General features: G+C 38.2%; 1 long non-coding RNA gene across 1 annotated transcript in view; it reads left to right on the forward strand.

The window, feature by feature from the left end:
• Nucleotides 1-7,984: 7,984 nt before the first annotated feature.
• LOC138143300 (uncharacterized) overlaps nt 7,985-10,649 on the forward strand; it is a 34,664-nt gene continuing 31,999 nt past the window's right edge. The window contains exons 1-2 of the long non-coding RNA XR_011163658.1: nt 7,985-8,196; nt 8,292-8,422. This is a non-coding gene — a long non-coding RNA (uncharacterized lncRNA). The remainder of the gene's footprint in view (nt 8,197-8,291; nt 8,423-10,649) is intronic.

Genomic DNA, 10,649 nt, shown 5'->3' on the forward strand with positions numbered 1-10,649 from the left:
CATATTTAGGGTTGATATGAGAAATGGCTTTTTAACAATTAGAGCAGTAGTGTGAAATGGGTTCCCTTGAGAGTCAGGATGGTCCCTCTCACTCAATATCTTCAAGTAAAAGAAGGATTACTGTTTGTTGAGCATGTCATCAAGGGGATTCTTATTCAAGTACAGGTTGGACCAGTATCTAAAGCCTCTTTGAAGTGTGACATTTGGCAATTCTGTAATTTAAAAATAAATTCATGCTGGAAGAGAGACAGAGACAGAGAGTCAGAGACAGGGAAGCAGAGAAGATAGCTAGAATGATAAAAGTGATAGAGATGATAGAAGAATGAAAGAGAAGTAGAAGGAAATGATAAATAGAAGAATGAGAGAGAGAAAGATATGCCCTCCTTCCTCATCTCTGCTTCTCAAAATCCCCTTTCAGCCTCCTCAGTGAAGTATTCCCTGATTCCACCCTCCCCAGGCTCCTGTGTTGTTAGGACTCTCCATCCTTAAATTCTATTTTAGTCAAGCCACTTAACCACTCATTTTTCTCATCTGCCCAATGTGGATAATAATATATGCCCTGTTTAGCTAACTAGACTATTATGGAAATTGAATTAAATAATATTTGTTTTGTTAACTTAAATGCCTCTGGGAGTAGAATCCCATTCTCAGAGAGCAGAGATGATGGCTAGAATGGCTCACAGGCAACATAGCTGGAAATGTTTCTGAAGTGTACTTTTGCACTAATTTTACTACATGGTGAAAGTGGCCCAAGCACAGGGGAGATCACCTGAGTGTCATACTAAGGTTAGATTGTATAGCTTGGCATGGAGCACAGCAAATTACAGTCAAGCAACTTTTTAGTTGTTTCTTAACTGTCAAGTGCTGCTTTTGCCAAATACATGCTCTCTAAAGCTGTACTAAAAAGCTGAAGCAGCACACTAAAATTTGAAATCACAGATTAATTTTTTATTCATGAATTTTTTTAGTTGCCAGACATACAGTGTTGAAAATCACTTCTGTGTAGCATAAAAAGAAAGAGAAACAAGAAGAATTAACTTACAGTGAATGGAAAATGTTAGGAAAGAAAGGGCTGGACAATACTATGAGTCAGTGCACAATTATCTGAAGGGATATGGAGGCCGGTCCCCTCATTAAAGTGTGGGTTGAAGCATTGCTTTATTTTCCAAGAATTTCCATGGGAGGCACTTGGAGGGGGAAACAAGAGATGGTCATACTTGAGACTACAGCTAGAAAAAAGCCTACATTAAGAAGGATGAAATCCTGGCAGAACTTGAAGATACAGATTCCACTCTTCAGTGAAATCAGTTTTGTGCGGGGTTCCAACACTGTTTTGAAAACAAGCATCACCTTTCACATTCCTTTAAGGGCTCCCTAAAAGAGCAGAATGTAGACAAATCTTTAGAATGTACAATTTTTTTATAAGGAGAATGGGAAGGAAATAAGCATTTATGTACTATCTACTATATGCCAAGAGCTATGTTAAGCACTTCAATAAATATTATTTCATTTAATATGAAATTTCTATTTTTATGAAATCAAATTACTTTTGGAATCATAAATCCAGAATTTTAGCTGTAATTATTTAAAATATGAGGAGTTATAACTGAGGAGGAAAATGTTCTGGAAAAGAAAACATTTTGAAATTAAAAATTACTGGGTTTGGAAGAAATTATCATACAGTGATACTTCCTAATAACCAAGAGCTAGTTAACAAAATAGAGTAAGGAACATTTAGATTATAAGGAACAAAGCTAAGCTACCATGTCTAAGAAATCATCTGTCAGCCACCTGGAAGATATTTGATAGTCTTTGATATTATCTTTAAGAATCCAGAGATACACTGACTTTTAGAGCTGGAAGGGACACCAGAGCATCCCTAGTCCAATCTCTTCATTTTACCGATGAAGAAAGTTAGACAAAGACAGGTCTCAAGTGACTTCCCAAAGGTCACATAGCCAATATGTAAAACTCCTGTCAGACATTAAGGGTCTGGGTGTATTTCCATAGATTTTCTCACTTTCTTTATTGTTAAATAATAACTGGGCACTTCTGTAGTATCTCACAAAATTTTAATATGCCAGTACTATACATATAGTATATTATACTATATATACATAGTATACTATAGTATACAGACATACTATCAATAAATATACCAGTACTATGCACATAGTATACTGTACTATATATACACAGTATACTACAGTATATACACTTACTATCTATAAATATACCAGTACTGTATATACAGTATACTATACTACATATACATAGCCTGCTATAGTATATACACATACTATCTATAAATATACCAGTACTATACATATAGTATACTGTATATACATAGTGTACTACAGCATGTATACTAGTATCTATAAATATACCAGCACCATACATATAGTATATATATATATAATAGTATACTATAATATATACACATACTATCAATAAATATACCAGTACTATGCATATTTCTCTCCCTAGTACAAAAGCAGGAAATGGCTTCTTCTTCTTCTTCTCTCTCTCTCTCTCTCTCTCTCTCTCTCCCCCAGTTGTTTCAGGAGGCAGAATAATCCTAAAAAGAAGCTTGATATGATTGGGGGGGAGGGGAGAGAGGATTGCTTATCCCCACCACAAAATGAATGCCTAGAACCCAACAGGAAATGTTGATATGGCCAGACACTGCCATTGGCCACCTAGACATTGCAAAGAAGGATGCTACCAGGAGACAATATAAAATCAGGAGGAGAAATTGACTTACAAACTGCAAGGGAAATCAGTTCCTCTAGTTGTAGAAGACCTCCTTTATGTAATCCCTAGGCCTTGGAACTATAGTGCTAAAGAAGGTTTCAGGCACTCAGAACTTGGAGACATTATTTTTGAGTTGTAAATGCAATGTCAAAACTGAAAGTTCTGGTTCCATCTGCTGGAGGTCGAGGAGAATGGCATGAAGTAAGGCTGCAGAGGAAGCCTTGCCTGTTACCACCATCATCTGAGAACTGAGGGAAGCTATGGGAAGCAGCAAATATATTGGAGCAGCAGCTGGGGGCATCACCTGGAAAGAGGTGAGAGGTGCGAGAAAGGAGCCACACTGAGCAAACATATAAAGCAAAGGTGTCAAGCACATGGCCAGCTTACAATTCTCCAGGACCAGATTAAAATGTTAGAGGGAAACCGTTAATAAAATATATAGAAATGCAATAAAACATAGATAATGTTAATATATAGTTTTCTAAGTCAATATGCACCTCATGGGGTTCCTAATGTACAGTTTAGTGGCCTCCATTTTTGAGTTTGACAGCCCTGATGGAGGAACTGTGGATGCAAGTACCAATATGGAGGATCAAATATTCACTCCTAGTAAATGAAACCCTACTAAGGGCAGTAATATAAAGGACTAAGCCTGTTAGGTCTCTGGGTAAATGTTATTCAATGATGAGAATTTTTATTTCTATGGACTGTATTATTATATACTTTTAACCCCTCCATAAACCTGATACTATGTTAAGCTTTGTGAGGCTATGTGCTTGTAAGGGGAATTTTAAGCAATGCTCTAGGAAATTAATTTCTTCTCAGATCTTTCAGTCAAGGAAAATGTCAGAGAACTGAACTATACCCAAATGAACTATACCCAAGCCTTTCACATTGGGCAGTTGTCTCTGACAACCACTTATATGAATTACACCATTTATATGAGTTACATGAAGTTACTATTAACATTATCCAACATATAATGCTTTCCTTTATACGACTTCTTTCCCAAATTTTAGACGTGATCTGGAGCACTGTACATGGTATGGATCATAGTTTGGTTGAAAGTCAGTCACTCAATAAATATTTACTAAGATTTATTAAGAACCTACTGTGTGGCAGAAATTATGTTAAGCACTGGGGATGAAAGAAAAGGTAAAAAAGAGTCCCAGCTCTCAAGGAGCTCATAATTCAATGTGGGAAACAACACATAGATAATTATGTACACAAAAAAAGCTATATTCAGGACAAATTAGAAATAATCAACAAAGGGAAAGCACTAGAATTAAAAAGAATTGGGAAAAACTTCCAGGGAAGCAAGGAGACAAAGTTGAGTAGGAAGAGTTTTCTATAAGTGGAGGATAGCCAATGAGAATGCTCTCAGCTGAGAGAGTGTCCTGTTCAAGAAAAAGCAAGGTCAGCTTCACTTGATCAAAGAGTACAAAAGGGTTTATCAGTATTAAAAAAAACTGAAAAAGAGAGGGGAGGTAGTTTATGAAGGGTTTGAATGACAAACAAAGGGTTGTATATTTGATCCTAGAGGTAATGGGGAGTCATTGGAGTTTATTGAATAGGAAGAGTCAGACCAAAGGTCAGACCAATATGATCAGACCAATACTTTAGGAAGATCACTTTGACAGCTGAGTGGAGGATGGACTAGAGTGGGGAGAGACTTGTGACAGTAGACCAACCAACAGGCTTTTGCAGTCATCCGGGCATGAAGTAATGAGGACCTGTTCCAAAGTGGTAGCAGTGTCAGAGGAAAGAAGGTGGCAAATACAAGAGATGTTACAAAGGTAAATTAAATAGGCCTTGGCAACAGATTGGATATGAGGGAATGAGAGAATAAGGAGTAGAGAATGATACCTAAGTTGCAAGCCTGAGGGACTGGGAAGATGTTGGTGTCCTAAACTGTAATACAGAAGTTAGGAAAGGAAGAGCATTCAGGGAGAAAGACAATGATTTCGGTTTTTGGAAATGTTGGGTTTTAGATGCCTACAGAATATCCAGTTTGAGGTGTCTAACAGGTAGTTGCAGACGTTGAGACTGGAGGTCAGCAGAAAGGTCAGAGTAGACAAATAGATTTGAAAATCAGTTGCATTAGAGATTAAAGTTGAACTCATGGGAACTGATAAGATCGAGTGAAACAGTATAGGGTAATAAAAAAGAGGGTGCAGGACAGAACCCTGTGGACACCCACAGTTAGTTGGGTATGACTGGGATGAAGATGCAGCAAAGGAGACTAAGAAGGGGAGATTAGAAAAGTAGGCTGAGAACCAGGAGTGAGTACTGTCATGACCACCTAGAAAGGAGAGAGTATCAGTAAAAAGAGGGTGATAGACAGTGTCAAAGGCTGCAGAAAGATCAGGGATAAGGACTTCAGAAAGGTCATTAGATTTGGCAATTGAGAGCTCCTTAGCAACTCTGAAGAGAGCAATTTCAGTAGAACAATGAGGTCAGAAGTCAAGAAGTAACAAATTAAGAAAATAGGAAGAAGAGACAGTATAGAGGCCTTTAATGTAGAGGACCTGCTCAAGAAGTTTAGGTACAAACTGTGGGAGAGATAAGGATAAGAGATAGTTAGGAGGGATTAATGGATCAGGTGAGGAATTTTTGAGGATGAGGGAGACATGGACATGTTTGTAGGGAGTAGGGAAGAGCCAAAAGAGAGGGAGAGATTGAAGATAAGTGAGAGAGTTGAAGTGAGAGAGGGGGTAATCTGTTGAAGAAAATGGGATGGGAAGGAACGACATCACCTGTGCCTATAGAGAGGTGAACCTTGGCAAGGACTAGGGTCACCTCTTCATATGAGATGGATGAAGGAGGAGATGATGACAGAAGGAGTCTTGGTGATGTGATATGAGGATGAGAGGAGAAGAAGGAGCTCTTTTCAAGCAGACTCAATCTTTTCAGTAAAATATGAGACAAGATTCTCAGCTAATAGGATGAGGTTGGGGGAGCCATGGGAAGTTTGAGAATAGATAGAGAGGTCTGGAAGAATCAGTGTGGCCAGAGGAATAATAAGTTGATTAGGGAGGTATTAAAGGATGGCCTTATAACAATAAGAACACAGTTGAGTTTATGTAACAAACTTTTAGTGGATCCAATCAGCATGGTTTCATTATTTTCTCCACCTTCATTTAGCAGCATATGCATAGAAACAAAAGCAATGATTGATGTGAATGATCCAAGGCTGAGACTTGGCAGAAAGAATTCTGGGCTGAGAATCAGAAGATTTTTCAAGCCCTTCTACCACTATAGAGCCACATAACAATTATCAAATAATTTAGCCTGTCTAGGCCTCATTTTCCTCATCTATAAAATGAGGTGATTTGATAAGTTATTGTCTAAAACAGATTCCATTTAAATCTTTTATAATGCATTTTGATTCAAAAGGCAAAAAAGACCAAGATTGTGATTCAAACCTATGTCAAGAATAATTTGACTTCAAAAATATAAAATATATACCTACATTCTTACAAAAAATAACAAATGAATAGCAGCAGCCTGCATGAGGGGATAAAGTACTTAGACAAGGACCACCAGGAAAAAAACAGGATGTTTCATTTTTGTCTTTGTAGCCCCAAAGTATAGGAAGTGCTTTGCAAATAGCAGATATTTAATAAATATTTAATGAACTGTTCTATTTTTTTAACTGCTTGGAGTTTTACAAAGACCTGTGTAGCCACTTTGTGGCTAAGTGACTTAAATTATTACTAACAGTTATGTATTTCTATTTCCCATAAAGGCATACATTATTACATAACACTTTGTTCTGCCGCCTCCATTTGTTTATTTAGGTTCCTGGAAGGTTAAGACAATAGTAACTTTACAGCAGGTAACTATGTTGTACAGTGGATAGAAAGCAGAACTTGGAGTCAGATCCTGAGGTCAAATCTGGCTTCAGATACACAGATACCTGTGTGATCCTGGGCAAGTCACTTGATCCTGTTTGCCTCAGTTCCTTATCTGTAAAATGAGCCAGAGAAGGAAAAAGCAAACTGATGAGAAAAACAGGGGCCTCTCCACTCTGAGCAAATGGGTTGAACAGTGGAATAATGATGTGGCTAGAAATGTGCAAAACTGAGCTACTGCCCCACTGCCTACATGCCCCCAGTTACCTCACCTTTCTGCCCCCGGTCACCTCACCTTCCTGTCCCCGGTCACCTCGACCTCCTGTCCCCAGTCACCTCACCTTCCTGCCCCTGGTTACCTCACCTTCCTGTCCCTGGTTACCTCACCTTTCTCTCCCTCATTACCTCATCTCCCTACCCATGGCAGGCTTTCCCCTATAAAAATCTCTAACTTATTCTGACTGGAGTGCTATCTCCCTTAAGGAGGAGCCTGCTTGGTGTGTTACCCAGAATAAATGTCTTTACTTAATTTGGAGGCAGCCTGATAGGGTCTTTTGACACAATACCACAACACACACACACACACACACACACACACACACACACACACACACCCCTCAACAGTTTGGTGACCTTGCATCTTGTCAAAACCACTCTAGTATCTTTACCAAGAAAAACCCAAATTTGGTCACAAAGAGTCAGATACAATTGAAACAACTAAACAACAACTTTATAGCAGTGCTAGGAATACTATGAATATTATTATATAATATAAATATTGTAAATTATATAATATAAATATTATAAATATATAATTATATATCACTTTAAAGTTAGAGCATTTTTAAATCCATTAAATATATTATTTCATTGAAACGTCATAACAAACCATAAAACAAATTTACAGAAAATATAACCATTTTAAAGATAAGGAAACTATGGCAGGGGGAATTTAAGTGATTTGCCCATGGACAGCTAGTGTCAGAAGGAAGATTTGAAACTCAGTCTTCCTGTCCAGCCCTCTGTGTCACCACTTATCCAAACTGTCCCTCTTAGGCATATGGCAAGACACTCAATTAATATGACTTGATGATGAAAATGGTTTGGCACAGAGGGAACTTTAATGTCAGAGACACTGATGAAACAGAGGCCTGAGTTACCCTTTAGTTGTATCAACAACTCTTATTGGCTTGAAACCCCAACCAGAAACTTTGGGAGAAAAAAAAGTCTCCGTCTGAACAACCTTGTCAACTAGTCCATTCACAAGCTCTGGCCAGTATCAAAAGAAGCATTATTCATAGAATCAAATGGATTCCATGACTAACCAACCAAGAACTATTAAGTATTCATTACTCACCACCATTTCTTTCATTCTGGAACAAAATCTATTTCTAAAATGATTTTTTTTTAATCCGAGCTTATCCATTAAGAGGTGTCCTGGTTACCTTAAGTTACTTCTTGATAAATTTGCCCCAAATATGACTTTTTCTGCAATTTAGCTTCTTTTAACTCCTCCTACAACTTAGAGTGGATAAATTCTTTCACTCTCCATCTGTCTCCTGAGAATTACCCCCAAAAAATTATAATGGTAATGGGAACTTGAAGATCTTCCCTGCCCCTTAATAGACCTAAGGAAATTTGGAGACCTTCCCTGCTTTGAACATCTTCCCTGCCCCCTGACAGGCCAAATGTAATCACATGGAACCTGTGGTGGGAGGAGTTTGCCAAAGGGTGGAGCAGAGCTCACAGGAAGCTGGGAGTCAGAGCATTTCGAGACAAATGGAGGAAAGGACCGTACCCAGCGAGACAACTAGGTGAGTTTGTGAGTTTGGTTTGTGGGAAGGCTAAAGGATGGGCTCTCTGCTATGTTGTGGTCTATTTTCTATGTTGTTATGATGGATTCATTCCCTGGTGTTGGGATTTGGTTTTCTGGTGTCTGAATAAATATTTTGCTGCTATCTTCTATATGGACAGCGTATTCTATTTTGCAATTGAGCATTATGCCAGCATATTTATAGTCACCATTTTCACTGTGAACATTGCATTGGCCCTACAGAAATAAACTCAGGTTTAGATCTGGAATGAATCTCAGAGGTCATCTAGTCTAGCATCTTCACTTTACACATGAGGAAACGGAAGCCCAGAAAAGGGAAGTAACTTCTGCAAGGAGACACAGCTAGTAATAGCTAGGCCACAATTCAAACCGCTAGCCCTCTGACTACAAACTCAGTGTATTTTCCCCTAACCCACAGTGCCTCATCACTTAATTGGTTCCTGCAAAGTTGTAGTTAAAATAAACTTTTGTAAACTCGTTGGGATTCATTTTCCTCATTTATGTCCATTTTATTTCTGAAATAAAAACCTCATGTCAAGTGAGAAGCTCTGGACCTCAGCAAGGTTTCTCTGATTGAATAGAGGAAGCCATTAGGAAGTCATAGACAAAGGCTTTGCTTAGAATTCCTAATCTCACAAAATTGACAGATCAACCAATAAGCTCCTACTATGTATTAGGAAATATGCTAGGTGCCAAGGATACAAGTACAAAGAATGAAAAGATTCTTCCTCTCAAGGTATAGGACAGATAAGTTCATATGTAAATACATATACAATGGAATATGTAAAGTAAATAAATGCAAATATACACAAAATAGGAAACTACAAGGTAGCTAGGGAGAAAAAGCATTACCAGTTGAGGAAAATCAGGAAAAGCTTCAAGCAGAAGATGGTGTTTCAGCTGCATCCTGAAGAAAGAGAGGGAATCTGAAAAAAATTAAGGAGGAAGTACCCAGAGCAAAGGTACATGGATGAGAAAGAGAGTGACAGAGAGGGGAAAGGGGGGGGGGGGGGGGGGGGGGGGGGGAGGGAGAGGGAGAGAACACTGATTTGTTTGTATCACAAACCATGAAAAGGGGAATGACAATTAATGAGGCTGCAAAGATAGGCAGGGGCCAGGTGGTGCAGGACTCTAAATATTAGACAGAAGAATTTATGTTTTATCCTAGAGGCAATTTTAAAAATATAGGGGAAAATGGGCAACTTGATTTACTATTTTTCTTTAGTACATTATAAACTATCATGTAATGACTCAAATTAATTGAATTATCAATATATAATATTAATTGTAGCAAATATGAAATGTAGAAATCTAATGGGGTTTGATGATTACAAAATAAAATCAACTAACTTTGAAACCCCAAGGCCTGTCTTAGCAAATCCAAATAATATATTTACTTTTATCAGTAATTATCAGCTTTAAAGCTCTATAGTTTTTCCCCTAAATCTTTCAAAGTAATAAATACAATTGCCTATCATGAAATATTAAATTGACTCAAGAGAAAATGAAAAGATTGTTCCTTTGACAATCACTGAATCAGAACTCATGCAATTAAAAATATACCTTAGAAGGTGATTGGGCAGCTAGATTGCACAATGGATAAGAGCACTGAAGTTGGAATCAGGAAGACTCATCTTCCTGTGTTCAAATCTGGCCTTGGACACTTACTACCTGTGTGACCCTGGGCAAGTTGCTTAGCCCTGTTTGTCTCAATTTCCTCATCTGTAAAATTACCTGGAGAAGGAAATGGCAAACCATTCCACTATCTTTGCCAAAAAAACTCCAAACGAGGTCAGAAACCACTGGACATGACTGAAGTGATTGAACAAAGAAGGTGATTTCCTCCCATTTCGTCTTGAATGCAACTTGAATAATTCCTTAGATCCCAGGTTACACACACACACACACACACACACACACACACACTAACCACTTATGAGTTTGTATTCCACCCAGTTTTGTGGTGAGAGACATGACTCAGTTGGCTGAGAGAATGTTGATCACAATTCCTACCAGCCTTAAAGGAGCTAGTTCATCTTTATTGCAGACACTTCAGAAAGACACATCAAGAGAGGTACTCCAGTGTGATGGTCTCAAGAATGACTTCTGAATAGAAGACTAGAACCATAGACTTTTGGAGGTTCCATTATACCATTCAAATCTCTCTCTCTCTCTCTCTCTCTCTCTCTCTCTCTCTCTCTCTCTCT

This window comes from Petaurus breviceps, unplaced genomic scaffold (assembly GCF_028583685.1).
Source record: "Petaurus breviceps papuanus isolate PSGF00001 unplaced genomic scaffold, PetGlider_PUasm1.0 90638, whole genome shotgun sequence".
NCBI classification, from domain to species: domain Eukaryota; kingdom Metazoa; phylum Chordata; class Mammalia; order Diprotodontia; family Petauridae; genus Petaurus; species Petaurus breviceps.